At 37.6% G+C, this 27765-nt stretch overlaps 2 long non-coding RNA genes across 29 annotated transcripts in view; one reads left to right on the top strand and one right to left on the bottom strand.

The window, feature by feature from the left end:
* LOC140609931 (uncharacterized) overlaps positions 1-26191 on the top strand; it is a 95266-nt gene extending 69075 nt beyond the window's left edge. Inside the window, exons 3-6 of one of the 2 annotated variants that reach the window (XR_012011685.1) lie at positions 15730-15790; positions 16179-16311; positions 17432-17597; positions 26039-26191. This is a non-coding gene — a long non-coding RNA (uncharacterized lncRNA). The remainder of the gene's footprint in view (positions 1-15729; positions 15791-16178; positions 16312-17431; positions 17598-26038) is intronic. The other variant, XR_012011686.1, reaches the window with a different exon arrangement.
* Positions 1-27765, bottom strand: part of LOC140609928 (uncharacterized) — a 618500-nt gene that overhangs the window by 169437 nt on the left and 421298 nt on the right. For 22 of the 27 annotated variants that reach the window (XR_012011676.1, XR_012011678.1, XR_012011681.1 and 19 more), the window contains 2 exons: positions 5066-9112; positions 3375-3440 (listed from right to left, as the gene is read on the bottom strand). The exons of 3 other annotated variants lie outside the window; for them this stretch is intronic. This is a non-coding gene — a long non-coding RNA (uncharacterized lncRNA). The remainder of the gene's footprint in view (positions 1-3374; positions 3441-5065; positions 9113-27765) is intronic. 2 more of the 27 variants (XR_012011660.1, XR_012011665.1) reach the window with 1 other exon arrangement.

Below are 27765 nucleotides of genomic sequence, written 5' to 3'. Positions count from 1 at the left end.
GCTCATACTATCCACATCTACTGTATAGATGAGGAAAGCAAGTAAAGGCACAGAGGTATTGAGTATTTGTCCAGAAACTGGAAAACTGAAGTCAAGACTCAAATTCAAATCTGCCCTTCTAGAGTTGCCATACTCTTAACCCTTAACTTTCTTTTTTTTTTTTTTAAGATTTTATTTATTTCTTTGTCAGAGAGACAGTGAGCGAGCACAAGTAGACAGAATAACAGGCAGAGGGAGAGAGAGAGAAGCAGACCCTCCACTGAGCAGAGAGCCCTACGCAGGGCTCAATCCCAGGACCCTGGGATCATGACCCGAGGTGAAGGCAGATGCTAAACTGATGGAGTCACCCAGTACCTCTTTCCTTAACTTTCTTATAAAGAATCCATACCATTCCTGATGAAGTCCGTCTACCTGGTAAATAGCTGTATATTAAGCGCTCTCTCTTTCTTTCTATCTCTCTCTCATTCTCTCTCTCTTTCCAGAGTAGCTTTTCCCAAAACAATAAATGTCCATGTATCTTAACCTACTTTTATAGTAAAGAACTGATCCAGCAAGTACAAGCCTATTCCTCCCATAATACCTTTTTATTAAGGATAAATATGAGTTAGGAGACACGGTGCAGCATCCAATCTCAGAAAGCAATTTTCAAGGATTGAGTATCTCCACTTTATGTTGCAAAATAACGAACACATGGACACCCCAGAATGCTTATCCAACACAGTTTGCCATGTTAGCATTTAAAATAGGAGAGCATGTGCTGAAAGATATAAAGAAATGTAACTATACAGATGATTTCTTCCCTATTTAGCTCAACATTGATCATTTGCTGTTAAGTAAACACTCTAAAGTAAAAGGAATCAATGGGAATTTGGATCTTTCAGGAGAAATTACATGGCAAAAGCTCACTATAGGGAGGCGAGAAAAGATAAAGCAAAGGAACCTTTAGTAGTGCTGAAGGAAAAATGAAAAGCTGATAACCTTGGCTGAGAAAACCCTTTCAGAATGAGTCATTTCCATATGCAAGAAAGATCACGTTTTATGCAGTTGCATTATGAAATAAGAAGAAAGCTTTTTCCCCCTTATCCAAGCAGGGAAGATCATTTTCCAGATTAACGTAAGAAGCATAAAAATATTTTTTTTCCAGCATCAAGCAACCATGGCCTTTCTTAACCCTTTGACACTCACAGCTTTATAAGTATGAATGCCTTGGAAAGTTTGTGCTGTAGCCCGAATCTCAATCCTTAAATACCCTGCAATGTGTGGGGAACAAGAAAAGCCAAAAATGCCACCGGACACCCTAGGGCATTCCTTTTACCCCCCAAAACAAAGAAATCCCATTGAAGCTTAAGTTTCCCTACATCCCTCAGAGCTGGAGTATCTGAGCCTTTTAACATGAGAGAGCATGAACACACTTTGCCTAAATTTAATGAACATCCAAAAAAGATTTGGCCAAAAGTTGAAACAATGTAATAGAATAAGGTTTTATGTTGGTTTTTTGTTTTTTGTTTTTTGTTTTTTTTGGCAGAGGTGGGGGTTATTTCGTTTTTTTCTGTTTTGCATATTTTATAGGAAAAGAAGTGTCAAATCGTTTAGTGCTGTAATGTTGCATGATAAATTAGAGGAATATTTCTGAAGTATATTTAATTACAAATTGGCCTGAGCTTTCAAAAGGACAGAGCTTGTAGACAGATGTGTCGTGAATATGAAACATTACTATATTAATGGTGTATTAAATCATTTTTATAAAACAAAAAAACCACTGCTTTTAGAGTACATAAGTATCCATAATTCTTAATATATACTATATGAAGGAGAGGAGTTTTGTTAAATATCAAAACACCAGTCATTCAAGGGAATGGAATCATCTAACTAAGCCTTGTAAAGATCTGTATCTTCATTCATTCATTTCATAAATATTTATTGGGGGCCTACTAGGGCCAGACATTCTTCCAGGTCCTGAGGATACAGCAGTGAATGAAACAAAGTCACTCTTCTCCTAGGGCAGACATCCTATTATGGGGAAACATGATAAACAAAAAGCAAATAAACATGCATTAAAATGTTGAGGGATACAGTGTCTGAAAATGAGAAAAGAAGAGCAACTGTAGAGTGGAGAGGGGAAGAGGTAAGTTGGGGAAAGGTTTATGAAAATAGTTTGCCATTGTCTTATTCCTGCCACTAGCCCCTAGAAAGGGAGTGGTGAAATTGAGAAAGAGCTCTGGGTTAGGAGGCAGGAAACACGGACTCTAGGCTCTAGGCACAGCCTTCTCAGCAAGGGCTCATCTTTGCTAGGTACTCTTATATTTAAGATCGCAGGGAAGTCTGAAAAAATGAGAAGGCCTCAGAAATTTGGAAACTGGAAAGAGATCTTATGGTACTGTTTCTTTGAAGGTCAAGTCTGTTGCTTTATCAGAGGAAGAAAAGAACATGGGCATTAGAAGCAGAAAGACCTAGTTTAATCTCTTCTTAGCTGTGTGACCTCAGGGAAGTTGCTTCATCACTCAAGGTCAGTATTCTCATCCATCAGAGAGAGAGAGATACCCACCTTAGGAACTTTCCGTAAGAATTAAGTGGGATCACACGAGCAATATTAACTCAGTGCTTGGCTCATGGCAAGCACTCAATAAATGGAATATGGTATTATTATAGTAGATAACAACACAATGACTAATGCCCTCAAAACGGGGCCAAAAAATCTTTTTATTTACTCAAAAGTCCCCTTCTTTGTTTCTAGGTGAAATAACCCGATTATGGTAAATTGCTTTTGTTAGGCTGGTGAATGGTACCTATCATGTTACAGATTAGCCTACTAAATATTAGCATTTTAAAAATAACAGAACCCATTTGCAGTTATTTAGAAAAGAAGGGAAAAAAATCCACTGAAAACAAATGCTAGTCATTTAGTTACTAGGTCCGAATCCTTTACAACTGCAGGGGCCAGATTTCCCTAGATTTGGACTCACATGCAGGCAGTAGCCATGGAGAGAGGGCAACCCTTGGTACTGAGTGGCTGTGTTTATATTTGCCTGACTGATTGCATTCTAAAAGTGAATATAAAAATAAATTTTAACTTTGAGTCCTTTATGGATTATTATTACCCAGAGTTCTCAGCTAATGCTGACAGAAATATTTAAGTGTTGACTTGAAATATATTTCTGTCATTTAGATCCCTTGCTCAGAAACAAAGAAGAAAGAAAGAAATAGAAAAACATTTTTAGAGCTTTGCAAGCGAACAACATGCAGACAAGAGAAGATTAGCCATTTGGCAGCAAGAGGCATGGCCAAAGGAAAGCTAATGCCAGGAATGTAGACAGAATATGACCTACGGACATGGTGTATTGGGATAGAAGGAGTTCCCAAGAAGTATCTCTTACATTTGATCCATGAAGCGACAGGTGTTCTTGGAAATAGGATCCTGTGTTTGGCTCGGGCCATGTCCTCTGTCAAAATAGAGACAAAGGATTGGAAAAATCACCACCACACTGACAATTCCCATTAACCTCTGGCATGGAATAACACGCTCTTATCTACCCACAACTGCTGCCTCGGCTGCAGCCCATCTCTTATCTTCATTTGCAGGCCATGGAATTACCCTGGCCTCTGAAAATGCACCAAGAGCAAATATTGCTGCAACCTGAACCTCTTTGGTGATTAAGAGCCCCCTGAGGCCCAGAGAGGAGGGTTGCAAATAAATGTTTATCTTGATGAGCACACATCACCCTGCCTAGGCTTTTTAATCGAGGCCAGCAATAGCCCCTCTTTGTTCAGAAAACTCACAGGGATTGAGTATCAGTCAAGCTAAGAGAGGAGGGGAAAGGAGAGGACGAGTAGGTGGAAGTTTGTGGCCACCCTGCTGTCTCAGCCAGATACATAAATGTGTTTGGAACAGAGGTGACAGCCTTCTCTTGCCTGTAAGAAGCCTCTGAGGAAAGAATGGCCAATATAGAACACCAGTCAATCCCTCACCTATGACAGACATCCTAAATCGGCAAGGACTATTTTACCTGGCCATCCATAAATAGCCAATCTCAACCCAGTAGTCTGAGCAGTCACTTTCAACGGATCAGAATGGGAACATGAGCAGAAATGTACTCATATATTTTAGATAAGAGCCCAGAATACTCACCATGCACCCTTTTGCCTATGGGGGATGAAATCCTAAAACAACCTTAAGCTAGAAATTGTAAACACCATACTTGGCTAGATTTTTACTCACGTGACACCATTTTAGAAACCACATGGTCTATAAAGGAAAATGTTATCACAAAGTAGCAGATGTGAAGCCTTGAAATGTCAAGTGGATTTAGAGAAAAACCAAATTCTTAAATGGCAACAGGTGGCCTTTACTTTTCATACTTATTTTAGGGGAGAAGATCACAAAAGAGAACATACTTGCCCTGTCATGGTAATGATGGATAATCAGGTAGAAGGTGAAAACATAATGTGACAAGTCAAAACATTTGAAAAGGTTAAAAAAAAATTGTTTTCCATGATACTCAATGGTTTTCAGTCCTTTTGTAGGAGATGGCACACATGCATGCATTATGTCATTTCAAATATGATTCCTTTTATAAAGTAGGAAAAAATAGATTTTGCAGAGAAGGGTCAACTTGTATTTCATGTCTTCCTTACAGCCTAATTCAATTCTTGGAGGAAAGTTGAGTTTGTACACACATCAATAGATTCACAGGTGACTAACCTGGAAGAAAACTAAGCCTTGCATTTAGCAAGGGGCTCATTGTGAAACTATGTTGTTGAGTTTTATGCAAAAGTCTTGTCTTGTAGCTCTTTATTGGCCTTGTTTTCATTTGCTCAAATCTAGCCATTTTTTATCAGCAAACAATTTTCTCAGTACTCAGTATGATGAACTAATAATGTCTTATGCCACCAAAATAGAGAAATTTAAGAGAAACTCTAGAAGCACCTAACCCATCTTCCTGGCAAAGCAGCAGTCTTGCTTGACAGGTATTTTCCACTGCTTTACTCAGCCTCATTTTAAATAAATCAAGCAAAGAGTCTTTCACTGCCTAAGACCTCTCATAGTTCAAGAAGTGTCCTTTCTTACCTTTAAGTGTAGATTGGACTAAGTTCATCATATTGTTTCTATTCACTGCTTCCCATTAGCACTCATATTGTCCCCAACAAAAGCAGGCATGGAGAGAGGGAGAAAAAGGGAGGGAGAATTGTCAGAAAGCTTTGAAAGGAAAAGACATACAGAGTTGAAGAAATAGGTCTTAGCTCAGCTACAGAATTAAGAATGTATGAAATACTTCATAATCATAAGCTAGCTGATCCTCTATAGAGCAGATGAATTTCCTACCTCGTACCCCCAATTCTTAAAGCCTTTTAATGCTTTCTTTACTCCCACATGTAATGTCTCACCCCCACTACATTCTCCAGGTGTTGATTCCCACAACTGAGTTAACTCAAGACAAAAGAATTACAGATCATTTTGAAAGAGGAATATTGATTATACCCATTTGACAGTAATAGTTTTTTGTTTTCTGCCAAAAATTCCTAAAAGGATTATTTATCTTGGGTTATTCATTTTAATGATTTTCAATAGATCTTTAAATTATTTTATTGTATAACTAACTTCTCACATAATCATTGCCATGAATTCACAGGTTAGGCAAAACAATGCTTACATTTTGCTATTGTTGCATTATTTTTTTTATTGTTGCATTCTTGCCACGTCTAATTAGTTATAGTTGTATGATAATAAATAAATGAATCTTAAATAATAAAATCACAGATTAAAATCACATGACATGATGATTTCTAAGGTCCAGAGAGATTTCTCATAATTCTAAGATCTTTTACTTTAATTTTGCAACAATTTTGGGTTCAAGAGTAAAGAGGCACGAAGAGACCAACTGTTGGAGAGACCATTTCATAAAGAGAACTTGTAGACAAGGCTTCGTTTACAATAATTTATGCCTTCAGAATTTATAACTCAGAATTCTTCTCATTTCTCCTTTCCATTTCATATCATTTCTAGCCTGTATTCCTTTTAGTAATGTGTATGTTTTTATGGGAGAAAGCACTAAGTATGACAATAATAATAATCAATATTTATTGGGTGTTTCCTCCATTACAGCTACTAGTTTAAATTCTTTGTGTGATAATACATTTCACCCTAACAAAATCTCCATAAATTTTATTATTATGTCCATTTGATGAAAAAGTTGAAGTACGAAAGATTAAGTAACATCTACAACCTCATCCAACCACAAATGGTGGATCCAGAGTCCAATACCAGAGCCTATATTCCTAACCACTACATTTTACTTCATCCCTCAAAGCACAAGCTAAATTGATGCCATCTATTATTCTCTTGGTTTTTTTCTCTCAGCCTTTATTTGACATTAAAAAGCAAATACTAGTGGCAATTATCTGAGTTGTTTGCCTTCAAATGCTACTAAGGCCAGAAGACAATTTTTATATTGTTCTGCCTGGTTTTACGAGTTTCTATATGTTGAATGTTATTTCACTCCAAATAAAATGATGTATCACTTCAAAATGGTGTGCTTGGAAATAATTGGTACTGCCTTATCCATTTTTGAAATCAAAGTATAAATTAGACTCCTGATTAAATGTCAAGGCAGTATTCCAAAAAATGGTGGGAAGGTATCTTGCACTGACGTTGACCTCAGAGAGGATTAAAACATCAACAAAATAAAACAAGAATTAAAAATATTTCCAACATCAACCCTTTCTTACTTCTCTTCTCCATTTTGTTTAGGCTCCATCCATGAAATCTACACCCAACAGTCTGACACCCACTCCAAATTCCTGCAGAGTTTATAGCTCCCTTCCTTTCACTGTCATTTTTTAAAATTGTATAGGTACTGGATGGTACCACTCATTTTCTCTCCCTATAAAAACTCCTCTGAGGATTTCTTGTTTGTGCTCAACAGACTGATTATGATTATGGTTTCTACAACAAGAAGGAACTCCTAGAAATCATCTAGTAGAATTTATTATTTACAGAAGAATTAACTAATGCTAAGAGAGGTTAGAGGGCATATCGTAGGTTACACAGCTAGTTAAGGAGCAGATTAAATACTGGCATCTAGATATTTTCATTCCTGATCCTGAGCTCTTCACCCCAAATCAAGGTTTTCAGGCTGAAGAGAAGCCTTGCAAAAGAGAGACGATGCAGAAATGCCTGGCTGCTTCCATATATTCATATCCATGTATTTAAGCAAATTACATAATGGGAGTCTGAAAGTGAAAAGACCATCAGTAATATTTAACAACTTAAATAAATAAGAGATTCAAATTTTTTTAATCAATAAATTTGATGCCAAAAAATTAGAGTCAAATATATAGGATGACAAATTTACTCACAGATAAACCTGATGGGAAACTCTAAGCTACTGAATCAGGGTGAGGATTTAGAAACAGTCCATGTCCATTTTAGCAAAGCACTTCACATTTTCCATAATCACCTGTTGCTACAAGGATTAGCAATGATTTGAACCATTCCCAGTGAGTGCTGCTTAAAAGATCAATATTGAGTTGGATAGAAGTCCCTAGAATAGTGCCACAAAGCTCTGTTTGGGGTCCAATTCTCCTGAATATTTTAAGCAATAGATCTGATTAAAATGTAGAATATGTGTCTGTAAAAGAAAAACTCTTTAGACTAAAACAATTCTGGGAAAGATAGCAGTACAATGGCCAAAAAATGAAGTTTCAAAACCATCTCTGCAGGCAGCAATGCTAGGCTGAAATGAGTCAGAAGACATACAAGTATGAAACAAGATTCTTATATTTAAGCTTTAAAGAAATGGAAAATAAATAACTAAACAAATGCAAGACTAGAGGCCCAGCTTGAGAGCTATTCCTTTTCAAAAAATTCATTTTTGAGCACCTGGATGGCTCAATTGGTTAAGCATCTGCTTTTGGCTCAAGTCCTGATCCCAGGGTCCTGGGATCAAGTCTGACACTGGGCTCCCTGCTCAGCAGGGAGTCTGCTTCTCCCTCTACCCCTCCCCACTGCTTGTGATCTCTCTCTCTCTCTCTCTCTCTCTCTCTCTCTCTCTCGCTGCCAGCTGTCTATGAAAATGGAAAATGGACTTTAAGTGCAAAACATATTCTATGATAATCTAGCTATTTTAGGAAAATTCTGGGGGAAGATGCAAATCTGTAAAAAAACAAAAACAAAAACAAAAAACAAAAAACAAAAAAACAAAACAAAAAAAAACACTAGAAAGAACCCACAACTATGTAGCAGGAATCTTGGCCAAAAATTCACCCCAGGAAATGTGGAACAGCTTCCTTCAAAAGAGAATTTCATCATTCCATAACTTAAGTGTCTTCCTTAAAGCTTAGATCAGAAGGGAAACATGAGAGTTGAACATAAGCAAAGGTCAGAGAATGACATCTTTTCTAGAACAAGACTGGATTTTCAGCTACATTATTTCAGACTTGGAACAAAATACTTTGTGTTCTGCAGAAGAAAGACTTGAGAGATAAATAAAATGAAATTATTTTCTAGAACACTTTGGATTACCATACGGTTAGTTTTTAGTTTTTATACTAACTCATCTGGCTATTTGATTTCATTCTCCCTACTCTTAGAAGTTGAGTAAAACTTAGCAGCAGAAATGGCAGCTGCTCCCTTGATGAAAGAGAAACACAAGTACACAGCCAATGGGTTTCCTTATTAGATGTGTGCTTTACATGGAAAAAAGTGCACCTGAGTTTTAGTACCATGGAGTTACTCAGAATTGAAGATTTTCCCATGAATCATGTACTGCAATTAAACACTTGAATGCTATTTCCAACAAATATTGCTTTTGTGTCAAATATGATGTTTTAAATACGGCATGTAGTTTCTAAATGAACAATGTTAATACAAATTCTAGGGCAAGAGTGACAGTCTGGTTTATATTACTCAGCAGAGTTTGCCATCATCCTCTTTACATTAAAAAATAATGAATCTGATCTCATTTGCAGGTTCTTAAAAGCAAGCATCACATGGCCATGTGACAATATGAAGCCATGACTCATAAATAGTAAATGCAAACAGGATTTTCTTACCTTTTTAAACAAGTACAACTGAAAGCTTTCTGGTTCTCCAGGGATTCAAACTTCTTTACAAAACCTTTTGAAATTCAGGGGTAAAATAAAAAACAAAAGTCTCTGTGGACTGTGATAGATCAAGGATTTGTTTCTCTTCCTATCCCCCCAGAAATCTACCAGTTGTTCTACACACCCAATGTTCTATAATCATTTTTAGGATGGAAAAATCTGGCATCTGTGGAAAACCTCAATTAACTCATTTTTTGAGTATTATAAGTGTTCCTTTTTTTCTGGAGTAACTTTGAAAAGTTGTGGTCATTAAGTTTAGCATAGAACTTGTGTTAATTTCCTAGGCTGCCATAATAAAGTACCCCAAAATGAGTGGCTTAAAACAATTTAAAATATATTATCTCACAATTCTGGAAGCCAAAAGTCCAAATTCAAGGTGTCAGTAAAGCCATAGTCCTTCTGAGGCTCTGGGTAGAATTGTTCCTTGCTTCTTCCTACCTTCTGGTGGCAGCCATTAACCTTTGGTGTTCTTTGGCTTGCAGCTATATCACTCCCATCTCTCTGTCATCACCCAGCATTCTTCTCCCTGTGTCTCCTTCTCCTCTGATTATACGGCATCAGTTATACTGAATTAGGGCTCATTTTACTCCAGTAGGATCTCATCTTAACTAATTCCATCAACAATTACCTTATTTCCAAAAAGGTTACATTCTGAAGTTCTAGGAGTTAGAGTTTCAACATATCTTTTTCAGGGACACAATTCAATCATCACAGTACTTACAGAAATCTGACCTCAAAAGATTTCAGGCCATGCAAATTAAGAACTCTGAACAGAGGCCATATCAACAAACATTCCTGTTGAACCCCCTCCAAGCAACAGTAAGCCTACCTAACTCTTACTGAGCACCTTTTCCATCACAGGCACTGTACACCATGTACACCACAGTACACCATGTCTCTCATGCTAATCCTACTACTATATTGCAAGGTAGATGTTTCATTTCAGGTTTACAGATGAGGAAAATGAGGATCTAAGAGGTGCAATGACTTGCCCAATGCCAAGTCAAAGGAGTAAGAAACACAGCAAGATTCAAATCTAGGATGTCTGATAGGCAAAGCACTGAGTAAACTTAGTCACATGCTTAAATAATAGTAACATAAATTATTGTTAATTGACAGTAGAGTAGTAGCATTTAGAAGGCTTGTAACTGTTCAGAGTGTGGGCTGGAGATCTTTCTGATGTTTTATTCTGAACCCTCCTACAGATTAGAATTACATTATTGAACACTTATTATCTGCTAGGGCTTGCAGATAGGACTTGAGATACAAGATTAAATAAGATGTCATCTCTTCCTCAATGCTCAAAGCCTAGTAGGTTAAAAAGAAAAGTATATGGACAACCAAAATTTGGTGTAATAAGACAATAATTAGGTAACATTTATCAGGCAGTTAATCCATTCCTGGGCCTATTCTCTATTTAACTAAGTATTCATTCTTAAGGTTGAGTTTATGGACAAACTAAATGATACAAAAAGGAATAAAAATATTGTATATGTATGCTATGGAAAAAGTGAGATTTACAAATTAGCCGAAAGACAGAATAATTTTTTAGGTGGTACCTAGCAATATTTTTTAATTCTGTGTTATCACCTTTAACACTGCTTCAATGTTTTTTAGTGAATTGGTCATTTGTAACATGAAAAGGGAATAACAAAAATTGAAATTGTTTTTTTTTAGTTCATTTCCAATTGTCATAGTAAACAGTGAATTCCATTCTTTTGTGCATTTTAGATTAAATAACAAACTAGCTTACTGCAAAAAGAAAATGAGTTGGAAGCATTAAATCTTTTATATAATTTTTAAATACTTTCTTTTTTGTTCTTAAATCTTTTATATAATTTTTAAATACTTTCTTTTTTGTTCTTAACTCAGTTTAATACAGTGGTGGTTTCTGATGTTCAATGAAACATAAAATTCAGAGGAATATATTTATATTTGGATTTACTGTTAATGTTGTTATATAGCTTTTGATTAGTGTACTCACATTTATGAATACAATTATATATACATGATTTCATTTTTAAAACCATATTGTATTTAGACATCAATTAATAGTTTACACACAAATTTTTTGTTCAATTACATGATTTATAATTTAATTATATTGTATATGTAATCTGACATACAATAAAAGGTAAAAGAACTTCTCCAAATCACATTTTTATTTATTTTTTAAGCTCAAAAAAAAGAAAAAGGAACAAAAACCCATTTCCCTCAGCCCCTACCCCACACCTTGGGCAACCGCCAATCTGTTCTGTATTTCTAAACTTGGTGTTTTTTTTTTTTTTTAATGGGTTTCCCCACTATCCAAAGTTGAACATTCCTTTTGAAATCTGTCCTAAACCAAAGTAGATTAAAGCAAAAAAGCAACTACTATTAATTTATATGGAAAATTTTTTGGCATCCCCAGACCCCAAAGATAAACTCTCATAGGCTTTTCTGATACCTTAGGACGCATCTTGCTAACAGATGCACAAAATGAATTGAGATAAAGCACAGATGCTCCCAGACACAGTTCAAAGCTAGGCAGCTTGATGCTGAGAAGCTGGGTATAGCTCCCAGGGAAGCAGTTTGGCAGTGCCATTCCTGCTGCTTGGGGTATGCACTGCCCCTAAAAGGGTTCACTGCAATACAAACACTGAGTTTTATTTTTGCTTTTCACCTTTTTTCACAAAAGCATAAACCCTCTTTGGATTTCTTTCAGTTAGTGAAAACTACTAATGGAAGTCTTTCCTAAAAGCAAAGTGATATAAAACAAACTTTTGATAGTGGGGAATACCCGTGTTTATTTTTAGATTCCTCATATAAGAGAGATCATCCAGTATGTCTTTCTCTGACTTACTTCACTTAACATAATACCCTCGAAGTCTATCCATGTTGTAGCAAACACAAAGATTTTATTCTTTTTATGGCTGAATAATATTTTGTTGTGCATAAATACACCAGTCTATCCATTCATCCATGGATAGATGCAGGGTGTTTCCATACATTGCTGTTGTAAATAATGCTGAAGTAAGCATGGGGAGGAATATGTCTTACACCATCTTGCTATAAACCCCAACCCTGGTGCTGTGAACTACCAGGAGGGAAATCTGAACTCAGAATTTCTCCCTAGATAGTAAAACATTTGAACCTACACCAAGCATTCCAACCTTTAAGACATACCCCAAAATATCTAACACTGAAAACCAATGGCTCATATCCTGAGGCCCACAATCTGAGAAAAAGCTCTGAAAGGCCTCTTGTGCTTGGGCTGATCTATCTGCCCAGGGTTGGGCTCAGAAGCAGTGGATTGCACCCAGACTTAAAATGAAGAAGTTTCACCTGCTTACAATAAAGTGTTGGCCAGAGAGGAAGGCATGCAATTAAACACACACATCTAGGAGCCTGCCTCTTCAGAATGGACACCAGTAGGCACCATCATCCTACTTTCCCATTACCGTGCTCCCAAGCACCAATATTTCCCCAAAGGGAGTTTTTACATGCATCTGGTGCCCCAGTTTTTGCAGCTGCCACCCAGGAGACACCTCTGCATCACCTGGCTCTAGTGGCCAGCAAGGCCTCATTTGTGGGTCTCTCAGGACTGTAACCAAAGAAGAAAGAGTTCCTAAACAGCTACCACCCCCAAGGCCCAGCAAGAGGCAACAAACCCTGGAGCTTGGTCTTTGTGTGAAGGAGGCCTATTAGCTCCTGGCTGTGGCCTGAGGGGCAGGCTTCTAATTAAACACACATATAGGGGCTGACTATAATCCTTCCCAGAGACCAAGGTGGGTGGAAGCTATCTTTGCACTCATCTTCTGCTATGCTCTAGAGTGCCAGTGTCTCCTGGAAGGAAGCTTTATATGTGCCTGGTGCCCTGGTTTTTATGATTGGTGCCTTTTTTTTTTGTTTGTTTGTTTTTTTTTGTTTTTGTGGTTGCTGACTAGGAGGAGACATCCTTGGCTCTGATGGCTGGGCATGCTTGCACTCCTGGGCCCCTTGGGACCGTGGCAATCAGAAAGATGGCTTTTGGCAGGCTACCACTCTGGGAAACTGCACAGACAGCAAACTGAGGCAGACCCCTCAGTCTTTCTGTGAAAGAGGCTTCTTTGTTTGTCCTGGAGCTTTGGCCTAAGGGGCAGCCTTCAGGTTTGGCACACATTTCATCATTTATACAACTGCTCTCAAAGATCAGGCTTTGAATGCCATCTTGGTGCTCTCTCACTCTCTCTCTGCCTTGCTCCAGCTCACTGGAATCATCAAGAAAAGATCTTATACACTCATCTGGAGCTCTGATTTTTGTGGACTGCCACCCAGGAAACACCTCCAGATTGCCTGGCTCTGGTGGCCAACAGGGCTTATGCTTTTGATCACACAGGGCTGTATATATTTTCAGAGTTTTAAAGATTTATTTTATTTATTTATTCATGATAGACATAGAAAGAGAGAGAGACAGAGACACAGGCAGAGGGAGAAACAGGCTCCATGCCGGGAGCCTGACGTGGGACTCAATCCCGGAACTCCAGGATCACGCCCTGGGCCAAAAGCAGGCACCACCAAACCGCTGAGCCACCCAGGGATCCCCTATTTTCAGAGTTTTAAAAACTTGCCTGGGATATGGTTTGCCTGATTCTAGGTGCTGGGATCCTCCCTTTTGGGACACTGACAAGTCTTGGCACATCCTTAACTACTAGAAACCTTTGAAAATATATTAGGTTGAAAAAATATATATATATTAGGTTACTTGGACAAGCACAAAAGTTTGAGTGACAACAAGAGCTGAGGCAGGGTTGAATGATAAGGTTCATCTCATACGTGAAACCACCCCTTCAAAACTGGGCGAGGAGATATTATTTTAAATCTCCATTTTATAGAAGAGGAAATTACAGAGCAATGTTAGCTTCCCCAGAGTAACATTGTCAGAGAGTGGCAAATCTGGTTTTAAAATCCAGAGTGGGCTACAGAATTCCCACCATTGGCTTTAAACTCTATTGTTTTCTCAATAAAATATGGAAGAATAGAAATGAGCATATATGCTACAGAAGCATGTAACCAAGGCTTTAGGTTAGGCAGGGGTACCTTGCAGGGCAAGTAATTAATACCTAAGCAAAAATCTAGAAGAGAGTGCATTCCTAGCAAATTCAAAGACTACAGGGAAAATGTATATAATATTGTCTGTCTCTTGAGACTGTTATATGTATTAAATGGGACAAATTAGGTAAAGCCCTTAGCTCAGTGTCTTCATACAGCTGAGCTTCCTTCACCAACACTATCATAATCCCTGGGCTGAGCAGGTGTGCAGTTGGAGGAAAGCATGATGTGGGATGGAAGGAGATGAATTTTATCAGAATTTCCCAAACCAGAATGGTTAATGAAAACACTTGGGAAGATTAAAACAAAACAAAACAAAACAAAATAAAACTAACAACAACAAAAAAATAGATCCTGGAGCCCTACAGTAAATTAATAAATGAAAACCTCTGAGGGGTGGAATATAAAAATGTACATTTTTAGAAACAGCTTGGGTTTGATATTTGGGAAACACTGAACTCCATGGTTTTTCTTTCCAAGATTGATGTGTTATAACTCCAACCTAAACATTTGATTTGGATTGTAGAAATTTGGAAAAAAATGATACAAGTGGAAAAGAGAGAGGCAGGAACATTAGAGTATACCAAAGAAAGAATCAACAAGTTTCTGGAGCAGTTATTGTGGCACAGGATTACTTTGATGCCACTCAAAGTGAAAGTCATCAAATACTATTTTAAAAAACACACACAAAAAAATCACTGTCACATCCACTCAATGCTGTTTCAACCCAGGCCTGATACTTAGCCTGCCTGTGAACCTGAACTCACCCTTTCAGTACACACTTGAACCTCTCCTGAAACTTGATTTTCCTACTGCCTTCAGCCTCATGCTGGTCTTCAGTTTTGTCCACAGTGAAGGTGCAAGGGGCACTCAAGGATTAAGTATATCGAAGTATATTTGATATATATGATTCTTAGTCATTGCATTTTTTTATGCATGACAGAAAAAAAAATTATTACAGTGTGAATATTCCCTATCTTACCTTCCTTAGTCTCTCTCTAATGAGAATTTTTTTTCTGAGACCTAAGCAGGCTACTTGGATATTTCATAGCTGGCAAGGGAGTTGCTATGAGAATAAAACAGAACTGGATTCAAATCTTATTTATTTAAGTTATTAACTGCAAGATTTTAAGCAAGTTGCTAACTACTCTAAGCCTCAGCTCCTGCACTGTAAAGCAGAATAACAACATCTACCTCATGAAACTATTGTGATGAATAATGGGTTGTTTTGTGAAGTGATTAGTGCTTAGAAAAAGCACACACATAAAAAAAGAATTTTGGAAAACATATTTTGCATAAACATAGATGAAAAAGGGCACAAAATTTTCAACTTTCCATTGGAAGAAATTATAAGTGTTGAAAATGGATAGACTTATCAAAAGTCTATCACATCATCTACAAATAATTGTAAAAATATAACTTACTCTTCTCTTTATTATGTTAAAAATGTAAAAATCACAAATTTTTATTAAGAAAATAAAGACGATAAGTTCAACAGCTGCTAATGCTTCAATCACTCATCTCATGACCAAGTATAAAATGTGTTCCTTCTTCCTTTAGCCCTGTCCCAAGTCATATTAATCCTGCTCTACATATGCTAATGTGAGACAGCTTAATCCAGGTGAGTCATGGGTAAAGTAGCTTCTGTGTAAGTGACAGGTTCTGCCTGAATTCTAGCTTTTCCACTCCAAGAAAGACAACTCTGAACAAATGTACCAGCCAAATCTTCACATCTTTGCAACTAATGAGTGATCACCCCTCACTGAAAATGGTACCTATTACTCCATTTATTTTACTTAAAAAAAAAAAAAAGGCAACTAAAGTGTATATGATCTACTTTCTGTATTCCAGCCAAACAAATAAAATGGTAATCATCATCAGATTTGGTATTGCAAATGTATTTTACATAATTAATAACTGAGATGAAAATGGCCCATTGCTTCTCTTATTATGGGGCTTGTTCATCATGTACATGGTTTGTTGAGGCATTTCTTTTTGGCATGATACAGGCAGCAGGGGAAGAGTTGAAACTTGGGTGTTCCATAAGGAATAGAGGTTCCATCCAGACAATTCCAGAAGTTACTCAGGAGCTACCACCCAGTAACTGAACACATGCATTTCTTTCATGAGGACATAGAAAAGGTAAGTTCCTTTGTAATGGATCTGATGCTCTGGACAGAGCATCTTATTACAGACTCTTGGCAATCTATACCAACTGGTTATTTATATGAAGTCCCAAGTTAAAGAGCCCCTCTACATATTGGCAAATACACCTTGACTAGGTGATGAGAGCCTACTGATGAGAGTTAGAATTACAAACTGAAAGCCCATGAGCAGGATGTTGCCCAAAGACATGTAAGATTCTATGGAGCTTTTAAATACTTGAATTAGCTACCATCTTGACAATAGTTTTTTTTTTTTTTTTTTAAGATTTTATTTATTTATCATGAAAGACACACAGAGAGAGAGGCAGAGACACAGGCAGAGGGAGAAGCAGGCTCCATGCAGGAAGCTGGATGTTGGATTCGATCCCCAGACTCTGGGATCACACCGAGCCAAAGGCAGACACTCAACCACTGAGCTACCCAGGCATCCCTCGACAATAGTTTTAAACGAAATATTTCATGCACAATTCTGAATCTCCAGTTTCTCTTGCAAAACCAAATCCACATTCTCACAAGTTGACAATCTAATAGTATTGAATAGCAGCTGCCCACTTTAAACAGGGCATGTTTTGTCCAATTTGGCACAGTTGACACCGGGCTATTTTATTCACTCATCAGCCAGCCTTGTTTAGATATCTCAGTTTGTGATTACTATAGTAAAGATTCTAGCACTCCCATGAGCTCAACCAGAAAAACAGCACAGGACTATCACTTAATATGATTTACATCTGTCTTAGTGTGCTACTTCTTAGATTTGTATCATTCATACCCCAGTACCTTTTACAAAGTAGGTGTCACACATGTTAGTTGAATAAATCAATAATTTAATTTGAAGACTGCTGCTCATATTCTGCTAAAACTTAGCCTCTCTTGTTTTAAACACAATGCTTCTTTTAATACACCCTGAAGTCTCATTGGCTCTTTTAGCAATTATAAGCATTCTGCTGAACCCTATCCGCCCTTCTCCTACCCTGAAAATAAATCATTTGGAGTGACCTCTTATACTCTATGGACACAAACTCAGGAATATCCTTTAAGCACCAGAAGGGAATGATTCCAATAACGCAATTTGAGTAGGTCTCTCCAATCTGGTTTAGGGGTTGATCCCAATGACCTGATGATGAGCCATCTCTCAGAACCTGTGGTGCCTTTAGCCACAAAAGCAACTGGCCTGGCTGATTCAATTATCAGAAGAGACCTAATGCGAAGACCATTACGGCCACTGCACAAGGATATATGTCAAGGATGCTGAATGAACATTTGGTAAGAAATCAGTGGCAGAAATTGCCTGATGTGAAAGACATGGAGGGAGAAAGATGAGAAATTAATACAGGAAGAGTCAAAGCTAGCTAATAATGGGTGACATTTTCTCTTCTAAATAGTACTTTTAAAGAAATCTCTTTAGGATTTCCTAAAGGAGCAGGCCCACTAACCTATTATGTTAATAGAAAATCTGAAATTACAAAGAAGTTTATCTCCATTTGGCTAATGTGGGTTGTATGTGCTGGCTCGTTGCTGCTTATAAACTCTAGGACCCACGGTGTTAGCTCTGACATTTAAACTGTGTTTTCTCAGGCTCACAGGCACAGAGGGATTTCTGTCTACTTAGCAAGGCAAGGCATATATCTGTCCTCTCTTGCCACCTTTCCCTACCATTAAATTTGCACATTGCAAGGAAATCATGCAGGTAAAGGGATTAAAATGCAATAATTTAGATAAGGGGGAGGCTTCAAAAAGATTTGATCTGAGTTAGCTCCTTTTCTCTATATAGGAATAACATTCATGGTGGGGGATTTACACTTTAAAATGTAGGTAAAAATAAACACAATATTTGCTGCTTATTTTACCCCCCGGGCATTACAAACCAGCCTCATCACTTTGTGTTCCCAAGAATTGACCATGCTATGTTCTAGAGGCTTTTAGGAAATACCCCAAACATAAAAAGATCATGCTTGCACTCAGGGACTTTTACAATTTTGTTAGTAACTTGGAACACACCCAATGGAAACATTTAAAGGGCATTTCCAGGATAATATATGAAGCACAAATGATGGAAAGCTGATGTAGAAAACCATGTACATATGCAACTTCTTATTTTTAAGCCAGTAGCATGTTTTCTTATTTGAAAAATTTTTTAAAAATTTAAATTTTTCTGAGCCAGGCACATGTACACATATTATCTCATTTAACCTGTTCAAACACCCAAGGATAGGTATCCTTGCTTCTTTAGAGGGATGAGCTATGGTTCAGAGAGCTAATTTGTCAAGGGTCATCAAAATAGTGAGAGCCAGGGCCAAGTTGTCGGCTGCTTTCTGAAGTCCCACTCCAGATCTCTTTGCACATCACAGCTGCATTCCAGGGCAGTTTCTCATTTTGAATGAAGGGAATTAAACTCCTCAGAGGTAGAGACTGTCCAATAGGAGATATAAAACCTGTTAGTACGACCAATTCATCCCAGTTTAGCTAGGACCTTTCTGGTTTTAGCACTACAATAACACATCCTGAGAAAGAACTCAGTTCTTTAAAACAGAAAATTATGTGCACCAGACAACCTCTCAGTCCCAGGCAAACTAAGATGATTGTTTACTTTACCTGTGGTTTCCCATATGTGTAGGGACACGGTCAATCCTAATATCTGCTTATTTAACATCATTCCCCCTTGTCACCACCACAGCCCACATCAGAACCTCTAGGACCTAGCTGATGCTTAGAGCCAAAAATGATCCCTAGAATATAGTAGAAACCTGACAAATATTTGCTAAATCAGCATCCATGTTTGTCTAGTCTCCCAGTTCATAGGCCACAGCACTTTGCATGTATGTAGTCAATGCATATAGATGTTCACTAAATCAAATACAGATGAAATCAGTCCCTAAGGAATTGCAAGGGCAATCTTCAAGAGTTAAAGAAGACCCAGGGGAACACAGATGATCTATCTCTGCATCTCAGTGATAGTGGGAGGATGGTGGATTGATTGCACATTTATGAATATCACATCTCTTTCCTCTGGAGAATCAACTGGTGGAGCCACTTTTTCTCTCCTGGGCAGCAGCCTCCCCTAATTACTGCTTGGCTGCCAATATCAGTTGAGTTTGCAAAGGACCAAAGGCCAGTGTAGGTGTCCTGCTGACTGTACTAGACAACATTTCTTATATTCCAGGGAATATGCCAGTAATTTAGCATACATTATCCCAATTTTATACTTACAACATGATGTAGTTATTATCATTATTCCCATCTTCTAAGTAAGTTAACTAAAAGCTTCTAAAGGGCTGAATCCAGAGCCCAAGCTCTTAGGCTCAATAACATAGTACATAACCAAGTTATCATACAGTTGACGGACACACTCTGTTTAATAATATGGTATCTCACTGATTTCTGATGTCTTTGGAGTGCCTTGGTGATAACAAGAATGTTATTTTCTGGTCACTGAGAGATGTTAGATTGCAAAAGACTATGTAAATAGATAAGTGTATAACTTAAGGTAGCTTAAGTTTGCTTGCTCTTTCTTCCGATTATTGGACTTTTGTGCTTGGATTTTGTAAATCTGAACTTCTGCCAAAACACTATAAGCAGTTTCCCTATAACTATATCTGCAAGTACTTGCAACTTAAAAACCCTTCCCTTGAAAGTATCAAAATAAATATACCCTTGTAAAGGAAATCCTATACATCTTTGTCAAATGTTCCCTATTTTTCTCTTACCATTTCCTTTCCTCTTGTGTGAATTGGATGTTCTTGTACTAATATATCTAATTGAGGAATTAGGATTTGCACTAAAATGCAAATGTACATGAAGCCATAGTCCCTAGGTATAATATTCTTAACCACTGATAATTACAGAGAATATATTGGAATTAGCCAACCCCTACAGGAAAAAAACTTCTTTAAACACCTCTACCTTAATTTAATCTTAGAAATGCATAGAATCAAAGCATTTTAGCACTAGAGAGAATCTTAGAAAAATCTAGTTTAGGGGTTTTCTAACTTTGGTCTGCAGAGCCTTGGGGGCCTATTTAGTGAATGACCAGCCAACAAGGCCCCATCGTCATCAAGGAATAGTGGCAAGTGGAGGTTGAGTAGGGGCTGTGGTCCTCTTAAAGGATCACTGATGGCAGGTACTGCTGATAGTAGATCAGAACTGACCTACCCAGCACCCAACCAACCCCTTTCTAAAGATGGCTTCCTGTCCTAAACAAGGCCTGGGTTCAGTCAAGCAACACTTAGGTACAAATGAGCTACACGAAAAGGCAGCCATAAGCTGGGGATTCAAATCTGGCAAGGACTATGGCAGCATCTTAGGGAGGGCTGTGTAGAGTTTCTAGATTCCAAACCATCAAGTATCAAGTGATGGACAACAATGACAATGGTGCCTCCACTAGAATAGGTGCCTGGTGGTAGGGCATGTTCTCTAGCTGCTTTGTTCTTGGATGTACAACATCCATGCCCAGCTCTCCAGCTCTTCCAGAGACCCAAACTAACTAATACTTTTCAGTAAATCTCTTCCTACCTAAACTACCTAAAGTAGATTTGGTTGTTGTAACCAAGAACCCAGACAAATTTGCTTTTATGCCTTGATGTGGTGTTTCCTTATGATTTAATTTAAAGAATTCTGGGGGGAATAAAATGTGTGGTTTTCAGAATCTAATTCTCTCTATAGGCTCACCAAGTGATGTTCTAGGAAGTGACCAATCCTGGTCCTTGGCAAACTACATCCCATATGATTGGTCAGTCCTTAAGAATCAACTAGGTGGTCCATGGCTGGCCCTTCACGCATACCTGTCCAAAATCTCCAGCATTACAAATTGAAATTTCATTGCTTTTTACATTTTAACAATTGTCAAATCCCTTGCTATTGACTTTCAAATCTTATTACTTTGTGAATGTGACTGTTACTCTAATAAATCTGAGTACAGTTCCTGGGACACTACTTCAGTCTTTTTTTTTTTTTAATTTTTAAAAAAGATTTTATTTATTTAATCACAAGAGACACACACAGAGAGAGAGAGAGAGAGGGGCAGAGACACAGGCAGAAGGAGAAGCAGGCTCCATCCATGCAGGGAGCCCAACGTGGGACTCGATCCCACGACTCCAGGATCACGCCCTGGGCCAAAGGCAGGCGCTAAACAGCTGAGCCACCCGGGGTGCCCTATTTTTTTTTTAATTTTTTAAAATGTTTTCCCAACAGGTATGTCAATATGATTAAATGATGTTTAATCATAGGCCTTTCAGATTATATGATGATAGCATAGCTGGGATTGGACACTATAGAGCTCTAGTATCTGGGGCAAGTTACCTACCTTTGTTAAGATCTTAATTTTACCTTATCTAAAAAAAACCAAACAAACAAGAGTGATAATCATACCTATCTATCTCATGGTATTGTAAGAATTACACGGAATTCATGCAAAAAAATTGCACCATATAGCTACATTTGTGGTGAGCATAGCATAATATATAGAGTTGTTGAATCACTATGCTGTATACCTGAAACTAATGTCACACTGTGTGTCAACTACACCTCAATTAAAAAAATATTGTACCAGCCTAGCAAATAATGCATACTTAATAAGAATTAGCTGCTGCATTTATTATTATTGTTTCCTAACTTTCAATCCCAGACTCCTTAGAGTCTTCAAGAGAAACTGTCCTGTAAGATACTTAGCCATTGTCACAAGGTCTACAGATATCTGTTTTCTGCCCAGAAATGAGGGAGAAGGCAGCAGGTACAGTTGGTCAGTGCACTCTACATTAGACACCACCCACATCACGAAAGTATCACAATCTGTGGGAACCTTATTCTAGAAACCCACCTCTCAGAGAAACTTCCACTATCATGGTATTATGAAAAAATAGTCTATATATCCTGTAGTTTGCAAAGAGCTTTCTTTGAACAGTTGATTTGATCCCAAAAACAACTCTATGAGGAGGAAAGCTGGACAAATGTCTTTACTCTGACTTTTCAGGGAGCACATTAAAGCTAAGAGGAAGCTATGGCACACTGAGAGGTACTTGACTGGTCAATGGCACACTCTTATCTTCTGACTTTGGTTCAGGACTTTGTAGAGATTTGTACACATGTAACATGTGAATAACATATTTGAATAACCAATTCTAAATCAATTTATAAATCAGAGGTTGCAGGGATCCCTGGGTGGCGCAGCGGTTTAGCACCTGCCTTTGGCCCAGGGCGCGATCCTGGAGACCCGGGATCGAATCCTACGTCGGGCTTCCGGTGCATGGAGCCTGCTTCTCCCTCTGCCTGTGTCTCTGCCTCTCTCTCTCTCTCTGTGTGTGACTATCATAAATAAATAAATTAAAAAAATAAAAAATAAATAAATCAGAGGTTGCAAATTCAAAACCATACAGGTTGGTAACAATCAAGCTAGGTATAAGGCAATAGGCATGGTGTGACTGAATCATCTAAAAGTTCTTACCTACCTAAAGGCATTAAACTTCAAGTGATTTTAATGTGCAAACCAACTGGTACACTCATAAACTGAGGGTAGGAATGAAAAATGGTGCTGCCACCTTGGAAAACAGTTTGGCAGTTTCTTAAGAAGTAAAACATATACCTCTCATATGATCCAGTCATTTCATGCTTGGGTATTGACCCAAGAGAAATGAAAGCATTCATATATCGAGCTGAAGACTTGAAAACAAATACCCAAAGCAGCTTCATATGTAACAGGCAAAATCTGGAACAACTCGAATGCCCATCAATGGTGAATTAATAAACACATGGTGACATATCTATGCAATGGAGTTCTATTTAGCAATAAAAAACAATTAATACAACAACATGAATGAATCTCAAAATAATCATGCTGAGTGAAAGAAATTCTAGAAAATACATATTAATGTATAATGACAGAAAGCAGATGAGTTTACTGAGTAAAGGGATGGGCAGCAAAGAAAAGAGCATGAGTAGGAAGGAATTAAGTATAAAAGGCACAAAGAACCCTTTGAGGATGATGGATATGTTCATTATCTTGATTGTGATGATGGTTTCACAGGCTTATACAGTCAGAATTGTATATTTTTAGATATGTGTAGTTTATTTTATGGCAATTGTAAAAGTTTACTAGAGCAGCTGTAATAAAGAACTATAAACTGAGAAGCTTAAAACAACAGAAATTTATTTTTTCATTGTTTTGAAAACTAAGTTGGAGATCAAGGTGTCAGCAGGTTTGGTTCCTTGTGAGGGCTACAAGGAAGAATCTGTTCAATGCCTCTCTGCTAGCTTCTGGCAGTTTGCCAACAATCTTTGTTTGTTCCCTGGTTTGTAGAGCATTACCCTGATCTCTGCCTTTGTTTTCATATGGTGTTCTCCCTATGTGTGTGTCTGTGTCCAAATTCCCTCTTTTGATAACAACACCAGTCATATTAGATCTCGGCCCACCCCCTTCAACAGTTGAGCACAACTCAACAGTTGTATCTGCAATGACCCTATTTCCAAATAAAGTCACATTCTGAGTTATTGGGGTTAGGACTTCAATATATGAATTTGTGGGAGATACAGTTCAACTCATACCAGCAATTACACTTATATAAAACTACTTATGAAAAAAATACCAAACTAATGAGACCCAAATTCAACTGTTAATTTTATGTAATAGTTGACCTTTTTTCTTCCTTTTTTTCTAAAATTACATCGTCTCTTGAAGTGTAAATATGGTACTGATGCCCAATATCAATCTCTCTCTCTCTCTCTTTTTCTTTTTGCATGCTTAAACTACTCCATATTATGGAGTCACTTTGTTTTCTAATCCTTTTTTTCATATGAAATTTCTGTGGATCCTTCTTTCTTAAAATGTGCTGAGACATCATCTGGCCTTCACTGGTGAGAAGACATCATTTATACATCAAAACCACTCTGTTTTTTTCTCATTAGCTCCAAATACTTTAAGTGGCACTGCTTGGCATCAACATGATCATAAACACAAATGTAGGTAACTGGCAGTAGATAGCATTTCTCTGATTCAATTATAAAAAAGTCATTCAGATATTCAGAATATGCTTATATTTATTTTTCATATTATTATTGTAACTAGAACAAATACAAATTTCTTTTAACAATCTAGCAGACTAGTTTGTTAGACTAATATACTAGACTAATACACTAATATTAGAGAAAGATTTCTGATCTGAAAATCAAGAGAACTAGATTTTAGGCTTGGTATCCCTATTAACCAGCCCTATGATTTTGGGTCAGGGTTTAAATCTACCCAAATTTCCCTGATGCTTTCAAGTAAATAGAAGTATTAGTGTTTTTGAGACTTGGATTTGTTCATCTGTAAAATGAAAGGATTGATCCAGATTCTCTCTAAGGTTTTTTCAGTCAACTCCGATGGTATTTGCTAAACTGAACTGCAATATGGACTTGCTTCCCATGACTAGCATAAGTCACCATTTATATATCACATATCTTTCTGCAGCTTTCTTTCTCTCAAAGTCACAAAACTCAAAAATTAAGTCCCTTTTCCAAAAAGACAGCATGCATTCAATGCCATTTTGGGCAGAGATACAGAGTCAAGAGCACAGTGTGAATCAAATTTAAGAGAATAAGGATTCCAACCGATGATTAGTCTGGTAAATGGATACTTAGTTATCCATGAAAATGGAATTTGGGCAATGCTTCCCTCAGAAGAGACTGTTAACATGCTCAAAGATAAAAAGTGTGAGCGCCTCTATTATAAAAATAAAATGAAATGCAAAAAAACTTGTCAGAGGAAGGTGTAGGGAAAATTCTGTGAGTTTCAGTGTTTCTGCAGATGTATATAAACCGGTTATACTTACTCGACCTGCCAATCTCTCTTTTATAGCCTGCTAGGCCCCTAGGACCAAAAGTAAATGTGGATATTAAATTTATGATAATAGGCGCACTGAATTCCAGTGCAGTAGTCTCTAAGCATTTTCTTATGAGGAATGATTCTGAACTACCTTAAAGTTTTATGATTACTGAAAGAAAAAGGGTGTTACTGAGAGAAAAAGGAGGATAAGCTGCTGATGGGGCAGCTGAAGCCTTTCTCTCCCGGCTTGAGGTCTCTAGGAACTTCAGAAAGGTAATGTGTGATGGTATTCAAGTTGGCAATCACCCAAGAACAGTTTTATTTATTTTTATTTTTTTTAAGATTTTATTTATTTATTCATGAGAGACACAGTGAGAGGCAGAGACATAGGCAGAGGGAGAAGCAGGCTCCTCACAAAGAGCCTGGTGTGGCCCTCGATCCCCAGGCCCAGGATCATGCCCCGAGCCAAAGGCAAACGCTTAGCCACTGAGCCACCCAGGCATCTCCAAGAACAGTTTTAAAAGGAACTGATAATTGGAAAGCCCTGCCTAGTAGTTGTTTCAAGTATATTTTATTTGCTATAATGATAACCTATTCTTTGCCGTATGACTCTGATCCAGTCATTTCTTCCCTCCTACCGTGTCAGACTTGTGATTTGGACTAGGTGAGAGAGCCTACAAGGGGAGAGATTGCTATATCACTAACATGCATAACTCTGTTTTTAATATAGATCATTATATGTTGCAAGATTTCTTCATCTCCCTTTTAGGCACACCCTTGGTCTACATTCATACTGTTAGATGCAGACTTTTCTCTGAATTCTTGTTTACAGAATGTGGGTGGAGGTGATGTAAGTCATTTCCTAGTCCATAAAATTTGCCCATGGTCCTTTCTTCTTTCTCTGTTTCCCCAGCCTCTAGGAAAAGAGGAAAGAAGTCTATGGAAATAGAAGAGGAAGAAGCAACAGATGGAAGCAGCCTAGGCCCTGAATGACCATGAGGAGACCACCCAACCAGGAACACATTCCCTTACATAAGTACAAAATAAACTTGCCTTATTTAAACCACCAGGGTTCTTTGCTTGATTTGTTTCAGCAGCTGGCATTCTATTAACTAATTTGTTCATATTTGGTGAATGCTTGCTATATTCTAGGCACATACACATCTCTTTAATTCTCACAAACCCCGTGAGATACGTACTGTTAGAAACTTAGAGCTTAACTTGTTCAAACTCACACAGCTGTGTCAAGCTGGTGTAGAAGCCTCAGAAGCACAAATCATAACCTTTGTACTCTACCGCCTACCTCAATATAGGAATCGTTACTAAGTGTAATACCGGCACAAACTACTTAATTACGTTAGCAACTATTATATGAGAAAAGAGAAATCAAAATGGAGAACAAATAACTGAAAACAAAGAAACTTGATTCTAAAATTCTCTTATCAACTAAAATCTTTACAGTATAAAAGAAAAAAAACCTAAGTGGTCCTTTAATTTTTAGGAAGATCTGACTGTCTAAGGGTAAATGTACCAAAAGTGAAAAAAAATTGAATGCTAATTGTTAATCTAAACTATTGTTTATGTACCGATAGTAAAAGAATCAAAATGGGCATTTCTAACACAGATGTTTATTGTAATATGTTATATGTTATAGCAAATAATTGATAAAGCCCTATTTCTCACCAGGAGAAGATTGTGGAATTATATAGTCATTAAGCATTATAGTTTCAAAGACTTTTCTTAATGATATGAAGAAAATGCTTGTGATATAATATGCTCCAATTACATAAGGACATTCATTTATTTAATTTATTCAATTCAGTGATTCAAAAATGTTTTTTTTTAATTTTTTATTTATTTATGATAGTCACACAGAGAGAGAGAGAGAGAGAGAGAGGCAGAGACACACACAGGCAGAGGGAGAAGCAGGCTCCAAGCACCAGGAGCCCGACGTGGGATTCGATCCCGAGTCTCTAGGATCGCGCCCTGGGCCAAAAGCAGGCGCCAAACCGCTGCACCACCCAGGGATCCCAGTGATTCAAAAATGTTTAATGAGAACTTAATACATGCTGAATGTTGGGCTAGGAGTTAGCCATCTGGTCTTTGCCTTCAAATAGTATATAGTCTAGCTTCTTAGTGTAGGCTTTGTCAACAAACAGACTGGCTGAGTTCCTGTAGGGCTTCATTTCCTTATGAAATGAGGAGGTTGAATTAGATCGTTGTCAAGGGCTCTACAGCAATTAAGTTCTGCAAGTGAAAACCGGATTCTTGATCCCATCAGACATCCCATTTGTTGTATCTGCAAGGTTATAATTCAACCAAAATTATAATAGAACCATATACTTACTAATGTGAGTTCTGTTTAGGACAAAAAGCCATCTTGGTCCACCTGGACTGAGGTGTTTCCTGAGATATGAGACTTTTAGGACTAAGTCCTGGACAGTCCCAGGCAAATTAAGATTGTTGGTCACCTTAATTCCATGCCAAATTATTAGACTTAAAATAATTTAAATTACAGAAACCTCAATTTTTTGTTGTTTTGGAATGATTTTGTGTGGAATGACTTGGTATGCAGAACAAAACTGGAATAGAAATTACATATATGGGGCAGCCCTGGTGGTCCAGTGGTTTAGTGCCACC

Source organism: Canis lupus, chromosome 19 (genome assembly GCF_048164855.1).
Source record: "Canis lupus baileyi chromosome 19, mCanLup2.hap1, whole genome shotgun sequence".
In the NCBI taxonomy this organism is placed as follows: Eukaryota; Metazoa; Chordata; class Mammalia; order Carnivora; family Canidae; genus Canis; species Canis lupus.
The sequence above is the reverse complement of the archived record's forward strand: the minus strand, read 5'-3'. Positions and strand labels throughout refer to the sequence as shown.